The sequence below is a fragment of the Phodopus roborovskii genome, unplaced genomic scaffold (assembly GCF_943737965.1).
Source record: "Phodopus roborovskii unplaced genomic scaffold, PHOROB, whole genome shotgun sequence".
NCBI classification, from domain to species: Eukaryota; Metazoa; Chordata; class Mammalia; order Rodentia; family Cricetidae; genus Phodopus; species Phodopus roborovskii.
The window spans coordinates 7,705,501-7,732,648 of NW_026126576.1; positions in this window are offsets into that span (position 1 = coordinate 7,705,501).

The following is a 27,148-nucleotide window of genomic DNA, read 5'->3' on the forward strand; positions in this document are numbered from 1 at the left end:
ATAAAATAGAATGAGAACAAAATAGAACACAGTAACTACATATAATAGAAACTCACCACAGTTATTTGGTAATCATGATTAGTAATCATGCAGGTTTAATGTCCTGATAGACTACCAATATCATCCATATTCTCAGTATGCTTGTCAGTCCTTGAAAGTAAAGCTTAAAATGTGTTTTTCTTGCCTGGGCTTTCTCAACATTGTCTATTTTCTCGGTTCTTCAATCTAAAGTAGCATTCACCCAAGCTTTAACATCTAGTGATGAAAAGGTAAGAGACAATAAGGCTTTTTAACCATCACCAGGGTAAGTTGGAATGGCAATACTTCAAATTTTAAGGACTTTAGTATTAAGTAATATACATATTACTGCTGTACACAAGACAGACTTTAAAGATGTTTTCAAGAAACAATGTGCAAGCAAATCTTTAGGCAAATAATATAAGGGAGAACTTGACTGTGAAGGAAAAACCAGAATTAAAAAACTGAAATGACCTTTTGAGAGAGATGTAGGTAGCCAGTAGCAGCATAGTACAGTTGATCAGATTTTTCCTCAATCATATATACTGCTCAAAACATAGGTATCATTCTATAAAAAGGTAATTTTTAATTAATTTTGTCAGAATCCCATCTAAAATACTACTTGGATTTCTACTGTACCTACTGATAGGTCCATACTACGATGGATCATGGAGCCCAGATCAGTCTTATATTCACAATAAGGCCTTGTCTATCACACAGCCAGTATGTATATGCTTTGGATTTGTTCTGCCTTCTTTTCTTTGTCAGTTTTGTGATGCTCAGTAAGAACACAGTTGATGTCCTTCAATAGTGAGAAGCCAAACTTTAAATTAAAATAATTATGAAAATCCAAAAGAACATGTCTAAATATTTGGAGCTTTATTTTTTAAGTCCTGAAAAGCCATTAAAGGCTTGCCTAGTAGAACATTGAAGACTTAATGTGTTACAAAGATTGACAGTGATTTGAAAACTCAATTGGAAAAGAGTAGCAAAAACTGGATGAAAGGAAATCTATTATTTAGCAGCAGTGATTCTCAATTTTGTGAAGGTAAGAATAAATGTTAAGGTAGTGGATATAAACAGAAGCCATAAGCAAGAATAGATAATTCAGACAGTACATTGGTTAATGATTATAAATAGAAAGGAGAAAAGAGATTGAGGGAATGTTGAAAAATTATGAGTCTTTTTGAAGGGATAAAATATTGTATTAATTCATTTTAATTAATTAATTTTATAACCTAGCTTCAGTTTCCCCTCCCTCCTTTCTCCTTTCTTCCCAGTCTCTCCCCCAACCCACTCTGCTACCACCTCACAGTCCACTCCTCATTTGTTTCTGTTTAGGAAATGGTAGCTCTTGTATAAGTATCACCAAAACATGGACTATTATGTTTCAGTAAAACTAAGAATGTCCCCATGTATTAATTCTGAGCAAGGCAACACAGTATGAGGGATAGGGTTCCAAAAGACAGTGAGAGTCAGAGACAGCCCCTGTTGCTACTGTTAGGGGTTCCATAAGAAGACCAGACTACACAATTGTAATATAATTGTCAGTCCCATGCAGGCCCCCTGGTTGTTGGTTCAGTTTCTGTGAGCCCTTATGAGCCCAGGATAGTTGTTTCTGTGAGTTTTCTTGTGGTGTCCCTGATTCCTCTGGCTCCCACAAGTCTTTCTCCTCCTGTTTTGCAGGCTTCCCAAAACTTTGCCTAATGTTTGTCTGTGGTTCTACATTTGTTTTCATCAAATACTGGATGATGCTTCCCTCATGACAAGTGGGCTAAGCATCATTCTGGTCAGAATATTGACAGGTCAGACTAAATACATGCTAATTCTAGGATTCTAAGCTGGGATCATCATTGTGGATTCCTGGGAGATTCACATCAGTCTGACCCTGAAATGCCCTTCCCTGCTTCCAATAGTTTCTTTTCATACTCTTCCCTCTTCATTATCCCCACCCAACTTGATTGCTCATATTCCTACCACCATTAGCCTCTGTCTACTCTGAAATCTATTCCTTTATTTTTCTTCTCAGGGAATTCTGGGTGTCTGCCCATGAACAGTCTTTATCTAGCTTCCCTAGGGTTGTGGATTGAAGCATGTTATCTTTTATTTTACAAATACTCTAATTTTTATTATTTATTTTTATATAACCAAGTCCATTTAAATGAAAACAAACATTTATAGACAATATTTGGGAATTTGGGTGTCATTCTTTCCAAACTACTTCCTGCTGGTAAGGGGCGCTGTCATGGGGCATTCAAAGAAGATGCAGAAATCCTGGCTATAGTCTGTAAGGCTGCTTTGTCCAGCTGTTTTGAATGTAGGATCACCTGGTACTCTGTTTGAGGCAGTCTGGCTTGATAAAACCACATTAGTCTGGAAGGAATCCACATCTTTTCATTTTCTGTGGAAACAAAAATAGAAATCCTTTTCCCTAGTAACTTGTCCTTGAACTTAAATTTTGAAGTCAAAGCATTTTTTTTTTTAATTTTATTATTTTACATGTAGATCCCAGTTCCCTTACCCACCCATCCTTCCTCCTTCCCTCCCTCCCTCCCTTTTCTCTCTCTGCCTTCTCACATGCACCCTAACCACCCTCCCCTCCCATCCCCCACCCCAATTCCATATGTAGGGGAATGCCATCCAGTTGTGGTCATGTAGGTCTGACAGGTCATGTGAAGTAGGGACTAGGGCTTCTCTCCTGTCTCTAGGTTAAGGCACTTATCCTTCCATGGGGGATGTGTTCGCAAGGTCCTTTTGTGCACCAGGGATACATCCTGGTTCCACTGTCTGAGGTCCCTTAGACTGCTCAGTCCTTCTGGCTGAGACCCATATTCAGGGGGGCCTGAGTCAGTCCCATGGTGGCTTCCCAGCTATCAGTCTGGTGGCCTGTTAGCTCTTCCTTTTTCAGGTAAGCTGTCTCTATGTGTTTCTGCAACCTTGTCTTATCCTCTCCATCTGCATCCGGGTTCTACTTCGACTCAGTTTTTATGTATGGGTGTTTGCTCCTGTTTCCAACAGGCATTAGTTGAGGGCTCCATGGATAAGTTAGAGAGAGAGAGAGAGAGAGAGAGAGAGAGAGAGAGAGAGAGAGAGAGAGAGGAAGAAAGAGAGAACATAAAAGAGGGAGCCAATATTGGTTTGAAGATAAAATTGAACGCAAAGAAAGGTCTAGAGAACTGCAAGAATGCCTCCAACTAACAACTTGAGCTTCAGTGGAAAGGCTACCATAAATGCCCTTCCTGGATAGTGAAATCAACAAATAGTCTCTTCTTACGAGTGAGTACATACCATGTTTGTCTTTCTTGGTCTTAATTATCTATCTTAGGATTTTTTTTTCTAGTTCCATCCATTTGCCATCAAGTTTTCTGGTGTCCTTGTTTTTAACAGCTGAGTAACAGTCCATTGTTTAAATGAGCTACATTTTCTTTATCTGTTCTTTTTTTGAGGGACATCTATGTTGTTTCCAGTTTCTGGCTATTATAAATAAAGCTGCTATTAACACAGTTGAGCAAGTGTCCTTGTGGTATGTTTGAGCATCCTTTGGGCACATACCCATGGAGTGTTAAATCTGGGTCTTGTGGTAGGTGGATTCCCAGTTTTATGAGAAACCACCACATGTCTTGCAAAGTGATTGTACAAGTTGCAAGTTGGCATCCATACCACCAGTGAAGAAGTATTCCATTTGATCCACATCCTCTCCAGCATGAGTTGACATTTGTGCTTTTCATTCTAGCCATTCTGGGAGGTATAAGATGGAATCTCCAAGTCACTTTGATCTGAATTTCCATGATGAGTAAGGATGTTGAACATCTCCCTATGTGTTACTTGACTGTTTGAGATTTTTATGTTGAGAATTTTGTTCCAGATTTTTAGTTAGATTATCTGGTTTGTTGATATCTAATTTATTGTGCTCTTTGTATATTTTGAAATTCTTAATCTAACATGTTAAGAGAGTGGAATTGTCCATGGAAAAATATTGTAAATAAGTTTTTAGTATTGGAGGACTATTTTGCTCTCACTTAAATAGCCTTTTACTCTAATTCTCAAGGATCAAATCATATTCTATGTATCATCCTTATATTTTAATATTAAGTACAGAAAGAAAACTAAATGGTGATATTAATTGCTTTTGACATGGATCATGTCTATTTACTTATACTTGTTACTAAAATGAATATTTTACTGAATTACTTCTCTGCTCTATTGATGATTAGCATAAAGAAGACATTCAAACATTAAGATCACATGGGACTTCTGGTGCTATTATGGTCCTTGGTAAAATGTGGCACATTATGATGACACAGTGTAAATAATTCAGGGACCAATCTTTCAGAAAAGTACAAGATGCACTTACTTATCTGTTATTGAAGTGTTTCTATTCAATTCCTGCCTTTTACTGTTGGATGTTAGATAAATTATAAACAGCGTATAAGATGTTAATTCATCTTAGAGGTGGACCATATTCTATTATCAAATTTGTTATAAATTTGATAATACAAAAGTGGTATCTACCTTTAAGCTATTTTTGTGTCCCAGCATACCACAGCCTAGGGAATGAATGGCTATTGTTTAACCCAGTAGAGTTTCCCAGTAGAAGATGTAGGGCAGAGTTTCAAAACAGAGATAAAACCTAGAAATATAAATTTTAGGATTATCAACACTAGCAGAAAAAAACACTCATAAAAAATAAAGGTGTTCTTTATAAAAAGAAAAGAAGTATAAAAAAGAATGAATGGAATTTTAAGCTAGGCTAGAAACAAAGGGGAAATTTTGGGTAAGAAAATGACATAAGAAAGAAAGAATGGAGATGATATAATTGACTGAGATAATTTTAAATAAATAAAACAATTTATCTTATATGTGTGCAAAATATAAAGACGCCAATACCAAGTTGCTTTCAAGACCATACCCTATAATAGTGTTTGAAGTTGGGGATGGTGATGACCCTGGAATCAAATTGAAAACCCTGATATTAACCCACACACCTATGAACACCTGATTTTTTTTTATAAAGAAGCTAAATTTATACAATGGAAAAAAGAAAGTGTCTTCAACAAATGGTGCTGGCATAACTGGATACCGGTGTGCAGAAGACTGCTGATAGATCCATATCTATCACCATGCACAAAACTTAAGTCCAAATGGATCAAAGGCCTCAAGATAAACCCAGTCACCCTAAACCACTTAGAAAAGAAAGTGGGAGGTACCCTTGAACAAATTGGAACAGGAGACTGTTTCCTGAACATAACACCAGAAGTACAGACACTGATATCGACAATTAATACATGGGACCTCCTGAAACTGAGAAGCTTCTGTAAGGCAAAGGACACAGTTAACAAGACATAGCAGAACCCCACAGAATGGGAAAAGATCTTCACAAATCCCACATTAGACAGGTGGCTGATTTCCAAAATATACATAGAAATCAAGAAGCTAGTTACCAATAGACCAAATAATTCAATTAAAAAGTAGGATACAGAACTAAATAGAGAAGTCTCAATAGAGGAATCTAAAATGGCTGAGAGAGACTTAAGACAGTGCTCATCATCCTTAGCCATCAGGGAAATGCAAATCAAAACAACTCTGAGATTCCATCTTACTCCTATCAGAATGACTACAATGATAAACACCAAAGATAGTTTATGCTGGAGAGGATGTGGAGAAAGGGGTACACCCCTCCACTGATGATGGGAGTAAAATCTCTTTCAGCCACTTTGGAAATCTGTATGGTGGCTCCTCAGTAAAATGGTAATTAGTTACCTTAAGATCCATTATTTCCACTCTTAGGCATATACCCAAAAGTTGCTCATTCATGCAACAAGGACATTTGTTCAGCTTTCATAGCAGCATTATATGTAATAGCCAGAACCTGAAAGCAACCTAGATGCCCCTCAACTGAAGAATGGATGGATAAAATGTGGTAAATTTATACAAGGGAGTACTACGTAATGGAAAAACACAATGCAATCCTGAAATTTGCAGGGAAATATATGGAACAATAAAAAAAAAAAAACCATCCTGATTGAAGTAACCCAGTCACAAAATGATGAAAATGGTATGTACTCACTCATATATGGATTTTAGAAATAAAGCAAAGGATTACCAGCCTACAATTCACACCTTCAGAAAAGCTAGGAAACAAGTAACACCCTAAAAGACACATAAATGGTTCTTTGAAGAAGGGGAAAGGGACAAGATCTCCTAGAAAATTTGTAAAATGGAGGGAGAAGAGAGGAAGTTAGGTGAAAAAGAAGGGGAGAAGAGGAGAGGGGAGGTTGGCATTAGGGAACAGAAAAACTGTGACTGGGAAAGAATAGAAGAGAACAAAAAAAGTGATACCATAATAGAGGAAGCCATTATAAAGTTAAGGAGAAATATGGCACTAGGGAAATGCCCAGAGATCTACAAAGATGAATCCAACTTACCATATAAGCAATAATCGATAACCTACCTGTAAGCCCCTCCATGATAATGACATTGGTATGTACCTTGTATGCCATCCTAGAGCCTTCATTTAGTAGCGGATGGAAGCAGAAGCAGACACTAACAGCTAGACACTAGCTGATCTTCTGGAATCCAGTTTCAGAGAGGGAGGTGTGATGAGCAAAGGGGTCAAGACAAGGCTGTAGAAGCTCACAAAATCAGCTGACATGACAAGGGGAAGCTAATGCACCCCAAACTGATAGCTGGGAAACTAGCATATGTCTGGCCTAGGCCTCTGATTGTGGATGTTAGTTAGGAGGACTAGGCAGTCTATAGGGCCTCTGGTAGTGGTTCAGTATTTATCCCTGGTATATGAGTGGACTTTTGGAACCTATCCCACATAAAGGGATACTTTCTCAGCCTAGAAACATGGGGGAGGGCCTAAGCCCTGCCCCTAATGATATTACAGACTTTGAAGACTCCCCATGGAAGGCCTTACCCTCCCTGGGGAGCAGAAAGGGGATGGGCTGGCTGGTGTTTGGTGGGGTTTATATGGGAGGATGGGAGGGTCAGGGAACTGGCAAGACATGTAAAACAACCTTGTTTCAAATTTGAATAAAAAAGTAAAATATATGTGTGTGTGTGTGTGTGTGTGTGTGTGTGTGTGTGTATGCGTGTGCGTGTGTGTGCATGTGTATATGTATATGTAAAGGCATCAAATTAGAACATAGGAAAATTGCAATAGTCAGAAGAAAGGTCCCAACTAAGGACTTCTTTCAAAAGGAATTAATGTTAATAATTAACTGGTCATCAAACAAGGGATCAATTATGAACTATTCTAAGGGGAATAATTCTGTCACCATTGTACTTTATATGTGGAAGAAAAAGGCAAAGCAGTCAGCAGTGACAATGGTATAAGATATTGCTTAGAAAATTTTGGCTGTAAAAAGAGATCTAGGATGGATTTAGTGAAGAAGGTAGGCAGCCTACAACCAAAAGGACAAATTAGTCTGTCCCCCAAAGAGCATTGCACTGAAAAGAAAAAAAAAAACATTAGTTTTAATCTAATTTAATTCCTTTTGGACATTAAGTCTCCATAAAGGTAAAATGATGCACTGAAGTCATTTCAAACTTCTAAATATGTTTGAATTTGTGTAGCAGCACCAGGAAATTACTATAAAAAAGGATGCTGTTTACAGAGACATATTGTTTTAATTGGAAAATACCTATTTATTACCTATTGTTAGAAGTAAGGAATGGAAGTTGCAGGTGTGCCCAACATTTTCATCAAAGTAGAAAGCAGAATAAGGAAGATAATTGCATGATGGTTTCTGGGAAATTGTTAATTGGAGAAAATTCAAATATATCTAATTAAATAGAAATAGCTTTGTTTGAGGACAATGTTTTATTACATTTTGTTCCTTTGCAATGAGGCAGAATATTTGTTAGAATGATATGCAAACATTATTGTCATAGTAAACAAATGAAAATCTCTCAAACAAATGGATATAATAAGTGAGACTGAAAAAAGGCTACCATAAATGCCCTTCCCTGCTAATGAGATCTATGACTAACTTATCCACATCATGGAACCCTCATCTAGTAGCTTTTGGAAACAAGAAAACACCCTCAACTAAACACTGAGCAGAACTGGAATCTAGATGCAGAGAGGGAGGACAAGACCAGGCTGCAGAAACACATAGAGACAGCTGACCTGAACATGGAGGAGCTAACAGGCACCCAGACTGATAGCTGGGAAGCCAGCATGGGACTGACTCAGGCTCCCCTGAATATGGGTCTCAGCCAGGACTGAGCAGTCTAAGGGACCTCAGACAGTGGAACCAGGATGTATTCCTGGTACACAAAAGGACCTTGCGAGCACATCCCCCAAAGAGGGATACTGGCTTAACCTAGAGACAGGAGGGAAGGCATAGTCCATACTCCAAATGACTTGACAGATTTAGATGACCCTTCTTGGAGGGCATTACCCTACATGTGTAGTTGGGAGGGATGGGAGAGTGGTCAGGGGGTATGAGAAGGTGGGAGAGAGGGAAAGAGGGAGGAATAGAAAGAGGGAGAGGTAACTGGGATCAATATGTAAAATAAAAATAAAAAAATAAGTTATAAAAAAATGAGATTGAGAAACTCACACATAGGGAGTCATTTTATTTACCATAAAGAATCATAAAATTTCAGTTATCCCATAATTGTGTGGAACAATAAATTATGCAATTTATTGCATACTGCAAATTATGAATGAGATAAAATAGACAAGAAAAATCAGATAATTGCCTAAAAATGTTACAAAGTTAATTTTACTTATTAAAATGAAAACATATTACACTATTGACATGTTAAATCAGAAAACACAGAAAAATGGATGGTGGGGGTTTGTCCATGAAAATAAGTGTTTATAAAAATTATCCTTACTTTCCACATAAATTGGAATGAAAGACACATAGGAGCATTTAATAACAAATGGAAACTGAACCAACCAAATAGCTCTGTAGCCAATAGTGAACTTTATTCTACTTCAGAGGCACACATGTGATGAAGTTCCTCCCCCCCCCCATTACATCAATTTAATGGAAGACAGAGTATGATAATGCAGTTTGAGAAAAGAAATAGACAATCCCAAAAAAAAAAAAAAAAAAAAAAAAAAAAAAAAAACAAAAACAAATGACTCATTTGTCAAATGATTTGGACTAAACATCATACCAGGTTCTATTTGAGTCCAAGATGCTTGGTATTTTGTGCTGAGGTACAACTAAGCATTTCATGTATAAGAAATCTGATACATAATGTTTGGTCAGTCAGTCCTTCACTGAACACTGCTTTATAAATTTCCATACTTCTTAGTGATGTATTAAATACTAAGATAATAGTTTTAAGTGCAACCCTTTTCCAGACTATTTTTAACCTAAGGGTGTCATCATATTTTTCATTATATGAATCTGTTTTATGTACATCGATCTAAAATCTATTAATAATAGTGCATAAAATGTCAGAATCATGATAACAAATTCTTGTAAATTTTCAGTTTTTGAAGATCATTTAGAGTTCAATGAAGTGTTGACTCTATCCTTCCCAGGGTTATACATTCATTACCCTGGTGAGTAAAGCTTCCAACATAAAATTTTATTTTTCCAGGAAATCTTCCAATCCTTGTTGGCTTATTTAGGGTTGAGGGACAATTAGTTCCTGTTAAAATATGTGTTCTTGATTTTTTTCCTCTGTCAATTTTCTCTCTATGTACTAGATTACCCTTTGACCCTCTTTGCTGTTAGCTATTCTCACTATGCTAGCATTCCCTAGTTATTCAGATCTTCTGATACACAATATTTCATATGCACATATGATGTCATCACTTGAAAAGGCTTCTCTCAGTCTTCACAGTTCAGGTATATGCTGATATATCTATTTCTCAGATGAGAACATAAAGCATAAGAGACCTTACAGGTGATCCATCGGATAACTGGGCATCTGCTGTGTATCTGTTTCTGCACTGAAGCTTGTTCCTAATTTATTCTTTTTGTTTTTTCGCTCATGGTACAAATTCTCAAAACAAATTTTGGTTTAGGTTGATGAAAGAGGAGCTATTGTTTGTGAGGAAAAGAGCCTATAGACCTCAGGACAACTCTGGAGGTATTTATAATATCCAACATCAGAAGTGATGGCCTCTGACTTCAACTACGATTCTGGGTGAATCCCAATTCTGGAACTCAACACCTAGTATTGGTGAATAGTCATGGGCATCCTCCCTTTCATTTCCATTTTTTCTTAACTTCTTCTTAATCAAGCTTACCCCTACCTTAAGGAACTTGACCTCACACTGGTGAGTGCCCTGACTATTTATAACCACTGCCTCAGTTTATATCCCTTTTTATTCTCTTGCACTCATCTCTTCAAAATTCATGAAAAAAAAAATAATCCTTCTATGGAGAGGAGGCTCATCTTATTCAGTGCTATTTCTCCCTGTTGTTTTCTTTGATACTAGAAAGTTACTTCACATCATTCATGCACCTCAGTCCACAAAGTCCAGGCAAACACAGTTAGCCCCTGTTGTGCTTTATTAAAAGTATGTTCTGATTCACAGCCGAAGAGGTACACATCTGTCTGTTCTTCCTCATAAACTTGGTTAGGGATTAAATTAGCATTAGATGTTTTAATTTAAAATTACCTGGGAATCTATTTTAAACTCTAGTGTATGTTTTATTTGCTTTGCCAAAAACATTTGTTATTAATATCTTTTAAAGAACCTCAGCTTATTTCAGAGTGCACAGGGAAATAGGAATTATTATTAAATATAGCACTAATATCATTGGTGTTCTTATGTAAAGTAACCTATCCGTTGACTAAAGGAAGTCCTGCTGTAATTTATTTTGCTGTAATTTATTTGGGTGCTTTTTGTGTATCTTTAAAGACAACTGAGTGATGGTTTGCTAGTGTCATTAGCGATAAGCTTCTTTCTAGTCTCAGTATCTTTGCTTTGGATGATAAATTACAGCACTATTCTATTCATGAGTATAATCTGAGAAAAATCATTAAAAATTCAGGTTATCTAGTCAAATGTTCAAAGGTTTTTTTTTCAGGTAATTGCTTAGAGTCTGCATTTAAAAACAAACCGAATTTCCCTGATTTGATTCTAGTGGAGACCATCCACAAACTCAAACTCTGGTACAATAGACTATATATAGTTTAATGTTTACAGTAAAGATGAGTTTATTACAATATTAAATGAAAGATTCATGAAGTTCCCTCATGTCCCTTTTCTCTGCATATTGCAGCCTCCTCTACCATACCAAGACATTTATTATAATTGCCACACTTACCTTGACACACTACACCAAAAATTCTTTTTAGTTCAGCTCTGAGCATTTGTAGTTTACATTCACCAAGCATTGCCTTTATTTGTCCATTAAAGAGACTGGTTTCACTGCCCTACAACCCAAAGTATTTGTGCCTTCATTTGTTTTACTTTTTCAATGCCTATCTTTCTGATGTCTGGAGAGATGTATTTTTTCTAGAAGTTACAGATTTGGAGTCATAGGGCAGATACCCATTGAAAGTTTGTTTATTCCTTTTTATGGCATATCATTTAATGATCCTCCATGGCTTTTTGCAGATGATGACAGTTTCATTTGAGTTCTGAATCACATTCCAATTGGAGGTATACTACACTTTTAATAACTCTCTAGTAAATGACACTGCAGTTTTTTCTAAGTTTATAACTTGAAAACTGGTAAAATGTCCATGGCAATATTGTCATGTGGCCATCATTTTCAGCAACCAACTTTGAAATAAAAATTGCTATTTGGGGATGTGGTGAGGTGGCCCAGTGGTTCATAATATCAGCTTCTATTCTAGATGACTGGATTTATCTTTCAGGATGCACATGTTGGCTCACCACAAACTGTACTTACAATCTTGAGGGATCTGATGTCCTCATCTGTCCGCTTTTGGCACTAAGCATGTACATGTGCATAAAAAATTATAGACAATCCATACATATGAAACGAGTAAATACATAAAAATATTACAAACAATTGAGAATTTGGGTCAGATATTAAGAATGTTTTTTGGTGTTAATGTTAATTACCAATGTGATCTTTAGCATGGCTCAAGTTTTTGCTTTCCATGTAGTGATCAATGAATATCCATCTCATTACCTCATCAGAATTTGATTCTGTCAATGTTTTGAATTTTGTGCTATTTTCATAGGTATCTACTGACATGTCCCTATTGCTTCTATTTGCATTAAGGCATTAAGCTACTTTTCATATCATTATTTTTATATGTTTATATTAGTCAAGGTAGATTGTTCACCCAGTTTTTAAATCTTATTTATTTCTACTTTTTTGAGAATTTCAAATATAAGTACTATATATACATCATTTCTTTCCACCCACACCTTCCATGCTCCCCATGATTTCCACTAAAGTTCATGGTCACTTCTAAAATTGTTATTGCTATTACTGCATATATAAAAACTATATGAAAACATGGACATATACATTATACACTTACTTCTTTTTAAGTCCATTGATATAAATTTCTTATAGTGCTTAAGAAATAGAGTCTCATAAAATTCTCCCTATCCATTTTGGCATATTAACTACATTTTTATCTTTTTAATAAGTTGGAATTTCAAACAATTTTAGTATATTTAATAGACAATTTTCAAGTATTTGCCTCAGCTCTTGACTTATGTCCTTCTTCATATTCTTTTATAGTTTCCCTTGCAGATTTCAAGTTTATTTTTATATGTATCAAACTATCAGTTTTCTTATGGACTTTGCTTTTGGTCTTGTGTTTTAAAAGTCTTCATTCTCATTTACATCTGATTTCCTCTTATGTTCTACTCTGGCAGTATTCTGACATTGTCTGTTATACATAGATCTTCCATTTTAGTTGTTTTGTACATTAATTTTTACTATATCTGGATTCCTTTTTTTGTTTTATTATTTATTTATTGAGAATTTCATCAATATGTTTTGATTACATTTATTCCACTCACTCTAGTCTTTTTAGATGTTCTCCCATCCCTCTCATAGAATCATTTCAGTGCAATTATCCAGTGGATCCAGTACTTTTTGTTAAGACGACTGTCCTTATTTTACTGCTCTTCATTCTTTGTCTATGTCAAAATTTATCTTACCTGTTTATATATTTTTGATCTGTTTGTCTCATCCTTGATCAGTACACATTCCAACTTACTTTAGTATAGTAGCATGTCTAAAGCAAAGTAGTAACAGTTCTCAGGTTTTCTTCTTAAACTCGATATTCAGTTGTCTATTCTGTATGTTTTGTTTTTAGAATCAATGCATTGATATATACAAAGTAACTGTCCATATCACATCTTAAGAACATGCTTTAGAATCTGAATATTGAACGTGACATTTATTGCCAGCCCATCTGGATTTTAGTACAAGACACCCAGAGGTAAATAATGAAATCTAGAATTTTAATCATATCAAATACTAAAATCTCATAATGTCCTGCTTAGCTCTCTTTAGGTCATTTTATCTTTCAAAAAGTGTTTGCATTCATTATGGATTGAAGTATGTGAAGAAACTGAGAATTAAAATAAAATAATTTGTCTGAAGGTACACTGCTAGTAAGTGAGAAAATTTTGGATACAAAATTTGGTCTGATTGTTTAATGCCATTTCTCTACAACTTTTTAAAAATCAAAATAAATTTTTATTTTACTTTATTATCTTTTATATTTATTTATTTTTCTTATTTTACTATTGATCCCAGTTCCCACTCCCTCCCTCTCTCTTTGTTCCATGCCCCCCAACCACCCTCCCATCACACACCCCCACTCCACAGGGAGGGTGATGCCTTCCAGGAGGGATCAACAAAATCTGTCAAGTAATTTGGAGTAGGGCCTAGGCCCTCCTCCTGTGTCTAGGTTAAGGGATTATCCCTCCATGGGGAATGTGCTCCCAAAGTCCTTTGGTGCACCAAAAATATATCCTGGTTCCACTGTCTGAGGTCCCTTAGACTGCCCATGCCTTCTAACTGAGACCCATGTTCAGGGGGTCTGAGTCGGTCCTATACTGATTTCCCAGCTACCAGTCTGGGGGCCCATTAGCTCCACCTTGTTCAGGTCAGCTGTCTCTGTGTTTCCCTAGCATTTTTGATTGAGTACTTATCATTTACATCATCTAAAGGAGATATCAGAAGATTTGTTAATTTAAACTGGAGGAAAGACTTTAATCATTATTGCTGTATTAGTATATTTAGGGACACAGAACATTAGTACCATCCTCTGAAAAAACTCTGGATTTTGTCTACTTTTATTCTGTTTGACTTAGGGAATATTTGCTTATTTTTTGTGTGACCCTTTGGTGACCCATAATAACTGTCATACTTCAGAAAGATGCTAAACAACTAGTCACACATTTTATGGTAGAATTTCTTCTTTCATGCTTTAACAACTCTCTCGGAAGTTTAAAACATTTCATAAAATTTTTTTAGAAAGTCCTGTCTCTTCCATTTCTAATGGTAAAACCATCCGGCTGCCTTCTCAACTGCTTTGTAACTTATCTCTTATTTATCATATTCAAATCTGCAATCTTGATGCTATTTTTGTGATCGTAATTCATGCTCAGCAATCTGCTTCCATTCTCAACTCAGTGAGCTGGCAATCAATTTCTTAGTGCTATTTGGAAGAAAGCAAAATCTAAAAATGAAACCATTAATATATTAAAAGTAAGTACTTAATCTACTAGGTAGAAGCTGACAGATCACATTGGAATGAATGCCCTCAGGCACCATGAGGCTGGAGAGGGACTTGTGATACATGACACTATTATGACCTTCGAGTTACTAGATTTATCAGAAAGGAAAAAATAGTTTCCTTTGTGTGGGTAAAATCCACTAAGTGAGTCCTTTAACCTAAATTTCCAAAAGAAGCAAATTAGTCATTGCAAAAACTCGCTAATTAGGCTGTTTATCCTCCCAAACAGAAATGGGATTGTTAAAAACTCACTAACATGCATTTAACCTTAGTAGTTCTTAATAGCATGTTGTGTGAGATCATGGTGAAAAACAGACTACACTGTGAAAATTACTAGAAAATTTTGGATAGCCTTTTATTATTAGACTTTTCTACTACTCCACACCTCCATCATCATTATATGTTCTCATATTTTTATTAACAGATATTGAATTATGATTAGCATTATTATTCCCTGGAATGAAGGCTTTCAACTTTTCTTCAGTGATTATTTTTGAACTTTCTATTGAGTCTGGAGACATGGCTCTGTGGCTAAAAGCATTTATTGCTCTTGTAGAAGACCTTGGTTCAGTTCTTAGCACCAACATAGTATTCACAACCATCATATGCTTCATGTCCATAATTCCAGTGCTATGAGGTTTAGTACCCTCTTCTGACCTCATCTGCATTTGGCATGCATGTGGCACACGCATAAAACACACACACACACACACACACAATGCATACACAAAAAATGATATGATATGATTGAATCAAACTTTAATATGATTTTTTAAACTGCTTTGTCTTGTTTCACTCTTAAATTATTTTATGACAGAAGTATTACTATCCCTATCCAACTGATGTGGATACTGGGCTCTGTTGGTGATGCTGACTGGTATAAATTTGCAAGGATAGCAAGTAGAAGAACCTTGGCTCAGTTCTGAGACATTCATATGAAGAATATAAGAATCAGCAAACAGGTCATTACTACCACCCAAAATGTTCACTGTTAATTTTTGATGAGCTTCCTTATAAAATTCTTTTAGAAGCTTATTTTAATCCAGAGAGTTTTTATATGTTTTACACACATAGTTTCCTATACTAACTTGTAAGTGTTTTTACACTATTGTAATCTATTTATTATCTTACATCCTCCTCCTCTTTCATCCAGAATTCCACAATAGAGTTTGTCATTGCCTTTTCTGAAATTCTTCTAAATTTTGGAAGTTTTACTATATCGTTTTTTGGTAGATTGGAAGACATTTGGTTGAATATTTTATAGAAGTCACTTCGGTTGTAATATGGTGTTCAGTTTTCTAATGTTTATTTTAAAAGTTGTGAATCTGTGTTTTATATATATATATATATATATATATATATATATATATATATGTATATATATGGTATGTGCATATATGTGTGTGCATGTACCTATTGCGGTTAAATAAGGATCAAGATAAACAAATAGGCCGAACAGATGTTTATTCAGGGAGAAATAACTTACAACCTAGACAGACGAACACCAGCAAGTTCCACCAGATGCTCTCCTCTCCACGAACCACCAGCAAGAGAGTATATCCCAGCTCCTCCTCAGACCTCCTTCCACAGGTCACTTCTGCCCCTGGCTCCACCAACAATGGGCATGGTCAGTGCCACAGAAGGAGACAAAGTGAATATCCCACTACAATTCCCCTTTTAGTCTAAAGAAAAGATTTAGGCTTGATACAAAACTATATATAAAACAGTGAGTAACAAGTGTGCTCTAAGAAAAGGAAAATCGAGAACACAATAACCTACATATCTAGTCCATAACAGAGTTTACAATAGAGTTGTCTTAAGCTGGAAAACATAAGTCTAGTACCTAATATATCTAACTAGGAAGAGAGAAAAATAGTTGTGATAGTTTAATCTTCAATCTCATCAAGAACTGAGAAGGAAAATAACGATACTAGGGTAGGCAGGAAGAGCAGATGAGCAACTTCCAAAAAAGTGCAGCAAGGACAGAAACAGAAAGCTACCTGGACAGTCACCCAAGGTCTCACAGCAAAGTTAGTATACCCAGTTTTGGTTAAGGCCAAGAGAAATTGACAGACCACAACAACAGCAGGGAGGTAGAAAGGCTGTCTTACCCTGACTTGGCAAGGTCCAGCAGTCTTCTATATTTGTCTCCTGCAAGCACATAGGACTGCATGCCCAAATCAGTGGTCAAGGTGGGGGCAGTTCTTTGCCCAAGAGGCCATTAGCTGAGGTGAGAATGAACTCCAGCAGGAGCAACAATAGTGTCCAACATATTTTCGGGAAAGTGCATGGTGCTGTCAGGAGCAATAGTGTCTCATGTCAATGGAGTACTGATATTAAAACATTTAAATGCCATGTTCTGCTTGTCTATGAAGTGATTGAAGATTAGGCATTTATGTCTGACTAATCTCATAGGTCAAGGAAACATGAGTGAAGATAATCTGTAATACTCAGGAACTTAGCTAAAAAACTGATTGAAACTTCCCTGAGTAAAGCAGGAACAAATATCTAAACAATATAACTATGTACATATACATACACATAAATCCCTAAAATAGAGGTAGAGTAGAAATGTCAAGACAAGAGGTAGAACTATAAAGGGCAACATGATAAATATCCCAAATTGTATCAACATACAAAATGTCTTGAAAACAAGAAAAGTATACCTACGTAGAATATGGCAAGAATAAAAGTGCATAAATTGTATCAATATACAAAATGTCTTGAACATAAGTAAAAGTATACATACATAGAATATGGTAAGAATAATGTGTATAAAACATCATAAGTGGAAAGATTTCACACAATATAACAAACTATAAACTTAATTTTACATAGCTTACCACAAAGAAGAATGTATAACAATGTAAGCTGTAAAATTCTTACTCAAATTCACAAGAAAATAGGCTAATCTACCTATGTCCCATCTAAACCATACCTTTCCCAACTATACCCTATTCCTGTCTAAAAGATAAACCTGAGTGTAAGCATCACCTTCCATACCCGATCCTAAATAACTAAAACCAACCCAAAGAAGATGACTATTATCCCCAAATTCCAAGGGTAGGAAAAGGTGGCGTCGTTATTTTAAGGTTACTTCCTGCTGAAATGGGACGGTAATTGTTCCATGGGATCCTGTAGGTAAAAAATTTTTAGCAACCAAATTTCTCAACAGAACTGGCTGTGACATATGTAGCTAGTCACTGTGTGGCAGAAAATGCTTGACTGTAGTTCTATTTGAAACTCTGGCCAGGGTGTAATAAGAAGGTGCACCATTATAGCTAGCTAGTCATGAGTTGTCTCAAGCAAAACAGTCTCAAGCTGGTTTTAGGGTGATGTTTGTAGTCCAGATGCATCAGGTTGAGTCAATTGGAAATGATGACTTGGGGCCCTATCTTCTTTCCAGAGAGTTCAAAGACTGCTGTTAGGAATTGATACTATTCCTTGTGGAAAACTTAAACATTAATATTAAAGTAAAATTGTCAAGTTTTAAGGTATGCATAAGGGAAAGGCAACAATAAGCATTAAAATGTATATGAGAATATTAGGATTTCAGAGAGAAAATTGCGTATAAGAAATGAGTCCCCAAATTTCGTTTTCTTCTGCCTTACAACAATTGGCTTCTTCATTTAAGGCAGAAACCGTGAATTTAATCTTAACAACATACTTGAATTTTGAGAAGGAAAGCCAAATCCAACTCCAAAGCCAGCATTGATTTACATGAATTGGGACTTCAGTAATACTTGATAGTAAAGAGAAATGCATGTGTGTGTGTGTGTGTGTGTGTGTGTGTCTGTGTGTGTATGTGTGTGCGTGTGTGTAAATCAGAGATCAAAGTCTGATACTGTCCTCTATTTTTCTTTGTCTCATTTTTTGGAGACTTTCCTGCCTGAAACTGAAACTCATTTATTTGGGTAAGGTGGCTGGCCAGTAATTACAAAGGTCTTCTTGTCACTTTGTGCCTCTGCTGTGGTTCTGTGTGTACATCATGCTAGATGTAGGGTTTCTTACACTTGCATGGCAGGCAATTTGCCAACCACATCATTTTTCCAACTCCCTTATAATAATTATTGGTATATATTCTTGAATGTACTGATGGGTTTCACAGAGCCATGTTTATTTGAGTATATTATTTATAGTGACGATATTAACCCTGGCCCCAACTTCCTCCTCAGCCTGCATCCATTTGTTCTCTTTCTTCACTGCTCTTGTTTCTACTTTCATACCATTATATATCTATTCATGATTGTGTTTAAAATCAAGAATGAAAAAATGAGATAAATCCTATTACATTTGTAACTGGCTTCAGATAATTTCAAAAGAAATACTTTAGCAGCTAATTACGTTTTCAATCACATGAAAAAGTTTATGTGCTCACTGTGATGTTAGTGTTGGTGTGCACATGCCAGGTAGACACTGTTTTTCAGGGTTCTTCACTGTAATTGGATATTTGTTCCCCCTTTCCATAATCCACAAGGCATAATGAATGTAAAGTTACACTCTGTATTCTTTAGTGGAGGTTGTCTTATTTGCATATTTAGAATTTCTTCATACAGTAGATGCCTATTCCTCCATTCATTTATATATTACTTTTTCCCCACACAGTATAATTAAATACCACTTTTTATGCATTTCTTATATGTATTAGTAATGGCTGCTGTATCTTCTAGTTAGGTGCCTTATCCTTTGGTCATTACCTCCGTTAATCATGTTTGGGTTAGGTTTGGTTATATTTTAATTCACACAGCCCCATAATTCTGAGTATAGATAAATCTACATTATAGCAACCTAAAGTTATTTTTAAAAATCTGAGTTCATTTTACCCTGAAATGTTCTATAGATTCATAGATTACTTATCTCTAATAATCCAAACACAGTTCAGGGTCATGTGTCTTGTTCCTGTCTATTTGTTTGTCTATGTCAGTATCTAGAGGCCTGAGTTTCTCAGTGGCTAAACTGTGCCCCAGGGAAAATTACTTTGCCATCAAGAATAGAATTCTTATGTGCAGCTGATTTTGCTTTAGGGCTGAATGCTTCCATTCATTTCCAAAGCTAATTAGGCTGTTTTTAGTTACCTATATAAAGAAAATACTTGAACACTGAAAAAAAGGTTTCATTTAGTGGATAAGAACATAGTAAACAAAACACAGAATTCTTTACAATTACAGATGGGTCAGTAATATTGTTGTATGTCAATGACAGATGTAGAATATGCTGATATAAAACTTTATTTAAAAGAACTTTGTCTCAGCTGGAAGCAGCTCAGTGCTAAAGAAGTTGATTAGCATGCAGGAAGGTTTAAACTGTAGTACTGCAAAAACTACTTTCTTCTTTTTATGGTTTGGGTTATCTCAATTCTTCTGTATTATGAATATCTAAAAAGACATATCCCACAGAACAGATCAATCATTTGCTATATAATTATGTCAAAACTGTATATGCTTATTTAATTAATTATCTTCATTAACATAAATAATAATAGGTATTTCTAAAAAATTTATACTGGAGGCCTGAAAGAAAGCTTAGTGTTTGGGTGTGGCATGCTATTTTTCTAGAAAACCAGAGTTCAATTTCTAGCAGGTCCATCAGATAGCTGACTATAACTCAGTCTTCAGGGGCCAAATATACCCTAGCCTCTTCAGGTCCTATATTCACAGATTCATGCAGATGCTTTTAGCCAAACATATATACATATGATTAAACATAATAAACATATATACACTTAAAATCATTTTATACTGTATTTCAAATACCAAATTACTACCAAAATTATGAGTTAAAATATATTTTAATACAGATTATATAAACAGTTATCTACTTTCTGAGTAATAAGTTTCTTCTGAAAATGTTAACACATATGGCTCTTTTCTTACAAAACAGGCAGTCATGCCAAATTCAGTGAATTCTTCTTCTAGAGATCCCCAGATAATGCTTATAAACTTAAATATCCATTTGGATTCGTTTCAAAACATTCACTTAGAAGCATAAATAATTATCTTAAAAGTAATTAGGAAGTAATATAAATTCAAAAGAAAACAATGGATAAGGATGAGATGCTTTTTTTTCCTCTAAATCAAGCTGGTTGTCAGGACAAGATAGTCTCACAGAATCAAATATATATAAACAAGCTGAGGGAGTTTCTGAGATAAGGCAAATAGAATGAGTAAGGCTTCAAGAATAAGGCTGTCAGAAAGAGCAAACCTTTCCCTGAATATCGGACATTAAACATTTAGGAGCCTACATTGAAGGAATCTTCTTTTGATTAAAATTTAATGGTTTTTATTTATAAAATGACTACCTTTGAAGTTTTATATATTCATAACTTCAAGGGTTTCTTAGCTATTTCAAGTACATTCAAGCTTTTGTAATAGGAGTCATTTTTAATTAAAGATTTATTACTTCCTGAAACATTTTAAAGCTGTTTGTAAGATGATGTTGGGCTCCTATGAGAAGGTGCCTCCCTGAATGCTTTAGTGGGTGGCTTTCCTCTGTCTTGACAGAGTTCAAAACGAAGATGTTCTTTGTCCAAACCACAGAGATAAGAAACTACATGTGTGTTTTCCAGGACACATCCGTTAATACATGTGTAAGTCTTGTGCTCTTTCCAAAGAGTGATTTATAGCATGGTTGGACCACAAAGGTAAAGGTGGCTTTGACTTTGAGCCAAATTACTATGGTATACTGTGTGCCTTTACTTTCTAACTGAGTAAGTACCTACTGAAGAATTAGTAATGTGCAGAATCAATGTGTTTATCAATTTGAACCTCCCTTGATTTGGCTATGAGACTAGTGAAAACCCAAGACTAGAAACAAATGTAGCTCACTTGCATAGTATATTATCATCATTCACAGGGTCCTAAATTAATTTCAGGTGACATCCTCTTGCCTGTCTTCCAAATAATTGCTGACCCCTGAAAGTCTGATTTTGCTGTGTTTTTCCATGTGTATTTGATAATGACTTAGGAATAAAACCACTAAATATAGTCATGGATAAAAATACACATTTTCTCACCATCCTGTTCATGGTGACTCCAAGATTGAATAAATGAATTGGCACAAATGCACATGAAAAGGATGTAAAATTAAGTACCATTAAAAAAACAAAACAAAGCAAAAAAAATCTACAAAGCTAAAACAGATATTCAAGAGAGGAAACAAAACCTCTTAGTATTAATGAGGGTAGGAAAACTCATTATTTATTTAAGGATCCTACTTTTAAAATTAGTGAAAGACAAGCTATCATTAAAATGAGTAATGGATAATAACTGAGATTTTGAGTATATAAATATTGGAGATTTTTCTGGTCTCAGATGAACATGGGACTAGCAAAATATTTTCATAGCATGGCCGTTAGCCTATGAATTTAAACTATAAAATAAAAATTGTGAGGTTAAGTCTAAAAGTAAATACTGGAAGATTATTCTGAATATTCAAAATGAATACTGTTTCAAGCTTAAGGTAAAATATCTTTCATTGTGTTTTACATTTAGGAAATTTGTACTCAACAGTTCATGTGGAAGAATTAAATGAAAGACAGGACATACATACAGGAACACAAGATTGCAATAATCATCCCAATGAGAAGCAGGGGTTAAACTAACTTGAGCATAGTGAACATTTTAAAACACAGGGCCTAAGTAGTCAAATATTATGATCTTGTGACTAACTGAATTTGCTAACACTTATAACTGTTAAAATATGAAATCAAAGATGACACACACGTTCTGGTTCCAACTTCCTGTCAGAAAATATACCCTTAACACTGGTAAGAGTTTTTGGCTCCCAGAAGCTTGGAAAAATCCTGGGAGGTCATGTATGAGAATTCTTTTATACTGGCATGATCTGCTGTTTAATATGAACCCTATACTGGACCTCTTGAGCATAAGCCCTGGTCCTCACTGTTAATGATGTGTTCAGAAGAAGTCACTAGCAAAGAAACTTCTGTTTCACAAAGACATTTTTGTTCCTTTGATGCACATTTTCATATTCTTCCTACAATCTTGTGAATTTGAAGCTGAAGAGATTGCTTACCAGCTAAGAACATTTGCTGATCTTGCAGCAGATGGAAGTTCATTTTCCAGCTCCCATGTCAGGTGGCTCACAACCCTGTGTAACTCCAACTCCAGTAGACTTGATTCCTTTTTCTGGCTTTTGCATGTACTTGAAACTTAGTGTGCATATGTCTAATCACACCCACCCACCCACCCACCCCCCCCCACACAGAGTAAATTATTATGAAAATTTCTAGAGATGTAAAAGGGAATAAATATGCAAGAATATGACTTTTTGAGTTGGACTGTTTATGCTAAAATAAACAGATTAATTATATATAATTGGATTTTGTTGATATCAATTGTAATCAAATATTGAACCACGTTATTAGAATTCCAATCTCCCTTGAATTGTGTTTATCCACGCACTTAATTATAGGGAATCATTTGCTACTTGTTTTGTGCAGATATCATGATGGTTAGCTTTCATTCTCAACTTGACAAAATGTAGAATCACACAAAAAGAGTTTCAGTGTAACAGGTGGGCTTGTGGACATTTCCACTGGACATTTTCTTGATTACAATAATTATTGTGTACTCCACATGGGATAATCCAATAAGTACCTTCCCCCCCCAAAAAAAATCAATGATTAATGTGTGGAAATTCAACCCACTCTCAGCAATACCATCCTCTGGGCTAAGATTCCTATGTGGCATAAGAGTCGGGAAAGCGGGCCAAACCCTGGAAGCCTGTGTGCTTCAGTTCTCTCTATTCTTGAATGTGGATAGGCTGTGCTAGCTTTTTTAAGTCCCAACCACTTTGACCTTGGCTTCTCTACTATGATGATTCCAACTTAGAATTGTGTGTTAACATAAACCCTTTCTACCCTACTTTGGTTTTAGGCAAGGTGTTTCAGCATAACAATAGAAATGAAACTAGGACCCATAGTGCTAATGTGTTTGCCCAATTACATCTTCATTGTGTTTGTGTGTGTGCACACACGTGTGCATGTATGGTACTTGAAATTAAGTCCATATTCTAGATAAGCATATCTTTTTATGGAGTTACAGCTCAAGATAATGTCTTTTTTTTTTTTTTTTTTGAGGTTCAAGCTGAAGGCCAGAAACGCAAAGCACCCAAGCCACTAGAGAGCTCTTAACTCCAGAAAGGCTGGGAGCTCTTTTTCTTTTAGAGTGATTCACTCTCATGTAGCCCTGGGTGGCCTTGAGCTCACAGAGATCCATCTGCCTTTGTCTCTTGAGTCTGGGGATTAAAGACGTGTACCACCTCTGCCTGGCTTCTGTGGCTATGAATAGTTTTGCATTCTGATCTCCAGGCAAGCTTTATTAGATTATAAATTATATATCACCATAAATGTATTATAATTGTTTTTCCTAGGCAACTCAAATGAGTAACCATGGTTTTCCCAAAAGCACCATACTACACTAAGTTCATTTGTTTTCTGCTGGTTGAATAATGAGAGGGAACTCTCAAGAAATGCTGAGAATTTTGTAGTAAGTGTTGGACATCGCCCTCTCACATTTAGGTTCAAGATAATGTCTTTTTTCTCTTTGCCTAATTCAAACAAGTACATCTGTGAACTGATTTTTAAATAAAATAAAAGCTGAAGTTTTAAGTATTAATTTTTATTTGGTATTTAATTTTGCTAATAATTTTGAGATTTAGGAATTTATATAGCTTTGAAGTAACCAATGAATACTGATGAAAGGAGAAATTCCAATAAAACTATCATAACACATTAATGTAAGCAAAGGGTTTTGTACAACAAACTACTCTAAGGAAATAGAAAAGAAATTCTGAAAATGGAGATCAAAAAATGTCTGTGTTCTCTTTTAAAGAATAGTTTCTGGTGTACAAAAGAAGACAAGAATACCATAAATATTCTTAGGGAACATGGGATTTGTTACGTTTATCTTGATCAGTTAGTTGCAACCCAGAGTTAACTGTCAAAAGTTTCATTACAACAGGAGAAGCTGAATGCACAAAAAGAGATTTACGGACATCAAATCAAAGTGGCATGTCAATTCTGGTGGGATTTTCAGTATAGTCTTTGTTTTATGGAGTCCACTCTCAGCTGAAGTTAATAAATCACTATAAAATTTTCCTCTTCTTTCTAAAAATCACATATATGATTGAAATTGGTCATAGATGAATTTTCAAGTACATGAGCAGTGGGTTTGTAGAATCATAAACCTCTTGTCTAGCCCCACACCCAATATTCTTTGCTTTAAATATGTATCTTTAGCTGTCAAAGAGCCTTGAAAATGTCGTTGAGGACAGGGATCTGAAGATAGACAAATCATGTCGGTAAGGTAAATATACTGCTATGCACTCTTAAATGCAAAGGAAATGCTGTATTGGATTTGGTAAACAACAAAGGAAAGCATGACCTTCTATGCCTGGCTTTGGAGACAGAGAAAAGAAAATCTAAACTGAAAGTCAGAAAGAATATTGAAACCACACCTTGTCAAATTCAAGGAACCAAATTTGACAATAAGTTAAATGTGCAAAAGCCAAATAATACTTAAAAGCCCCCTGGAATAATTACAGTCCTGTGAGCATTTTTATTTTCACCCAGCAAGAGCTGAGACATGTGTTTAGTTTGTTTTAAGGCACGAAATTTTAGGTGGTTGGTAAATTTTTATATTAATTTATAAAGAATCATGTTTCCTCATGGCAGTTTTTAAAACAAAATTTGCTTTGTTTTTCTCTTCCTCCCTCCTTCCCTCTCTCTCTCCCTCCCTCCCTCATTCCCTCACTCACTCTCTCCTTCCCTCCCTCCCTTTTTCCCTCCCAGAAGAGCAGCAGTTCCCTGTTTGCTATTTTCAGATCACGCCTGATCAGTCATTTTGTCCTTTCCCTCCTTCATCTTTCTCAACACTTATCCCTGTCTCCTGGTCTGCTGTCTGATTTCATAGTATACCCCCACTGCCACTCTGTTTATACCTTTGTAGAAACACTAGAGGTTAAGAGCCACATACAAGAACAAATTGGCAGTTTGATAGTAGCCAAGGTGAACACAAAACACCATTTTCTAAGCAGTAGATTCTTCAGAGTCTTAAATGTTTCATTTTTGTGTTAAAAACACATATCTATGTAGTCCTAGTTCTGATGTTGCCTTGCTTTTATCCACTAATCTAAGGGATTGTTAGAGACAACTGTAGTAATTTCAATTACTGCATGGAAAGATCCTCTCTTTATGTGTCCCAGTGATCTTACTTGAATTGCCCAATAATGAGTAAAACTAACATTTCTTAAATGTTAACCTCTGAAATGATAGAAGAAATGAGAATGTCATTTTAATAAAACAAGGAACCCACTGGTATTCATGCTCAGAGGCTTAGCAGGAGAGGGGAAAGCAGGGGAAGAGGGATGGGAAATGAAAATTTAGTTCAAGTATTGATGGGAAGTGATGTTGTTATGGAAAGATGTCACCAAGATACTTCGAAAGGAGAATTTTGGTTACATTAGTACTCAGTAGGATCTTTTGATGGGAACTGGATAGTACAACATGTTTTGCCACACTGTTTGATAAGTTAAACAATGATAATCAAGAAATGACACCCTAAGTCATATTCTCACAGGAAGAAGATATAATGGGATAGGAACTGACAAGGAACATGAACTTAAGATAAAGGTACATTTGAGAACATGAAATCAACAGGACAGACACTGGAAGAGGAAGAAAAATTATTGTGATATTACACTGGGGTTTAGCACAATAACAAAACACAGAGTAATATTTTATTCATATTATGGTATATGAATCTCAACACCACACACACTCACATGCACTCACATACGAGCGCACACACACACACACACACACACACACGCACAGACACACTCATTTGCAAACACATGTATACACATAAATAAGGAGAAAGTTTTTCCATGAAACAAATCAAGACATTTCCTTTGTTTATTGACTTCTTCCCTTTTCTTTTCCTAGTTCCTGCTATGGGAATAGCCCTAAATTTTGATCCATGAGCTCTGCAAAAAAAAAAAAAAAAAAAAAAAAAAAAAAACAACTAAGGCTTGTTAAATTCAGTGATGTTCTCCAGCTCTGAGAACAGTTGTAAAGTGTAAATTTGTTTTCAGATGGGTTTGTATTCTTTTTATCAAGATGTTCAATGTAAACAAAGTACCACTATTAGAATGATGTATGTGAGGCTCTCCATGCACTTTGGCAGAAAAATGTTGTATAAATGGAAAGTGAAGTGTAGATTTTAAAAGAACACACGAGTTTATTCCTCTAGGGAACTTGCTAATTTACGAACTGTTCTTGTTCTGAAGGTAAGTGCATGATTCATAAGTTAGTTTACAAGTAATTTTATATTACAGAAAGGGAGCTAAGAGGATACTTAACAGTTTGCTAGTATTTGAAAGATTTATTTATGGTAATCAACTATTCACCATTTTATTGTAGCAAAGAAAAGAGGGAAAT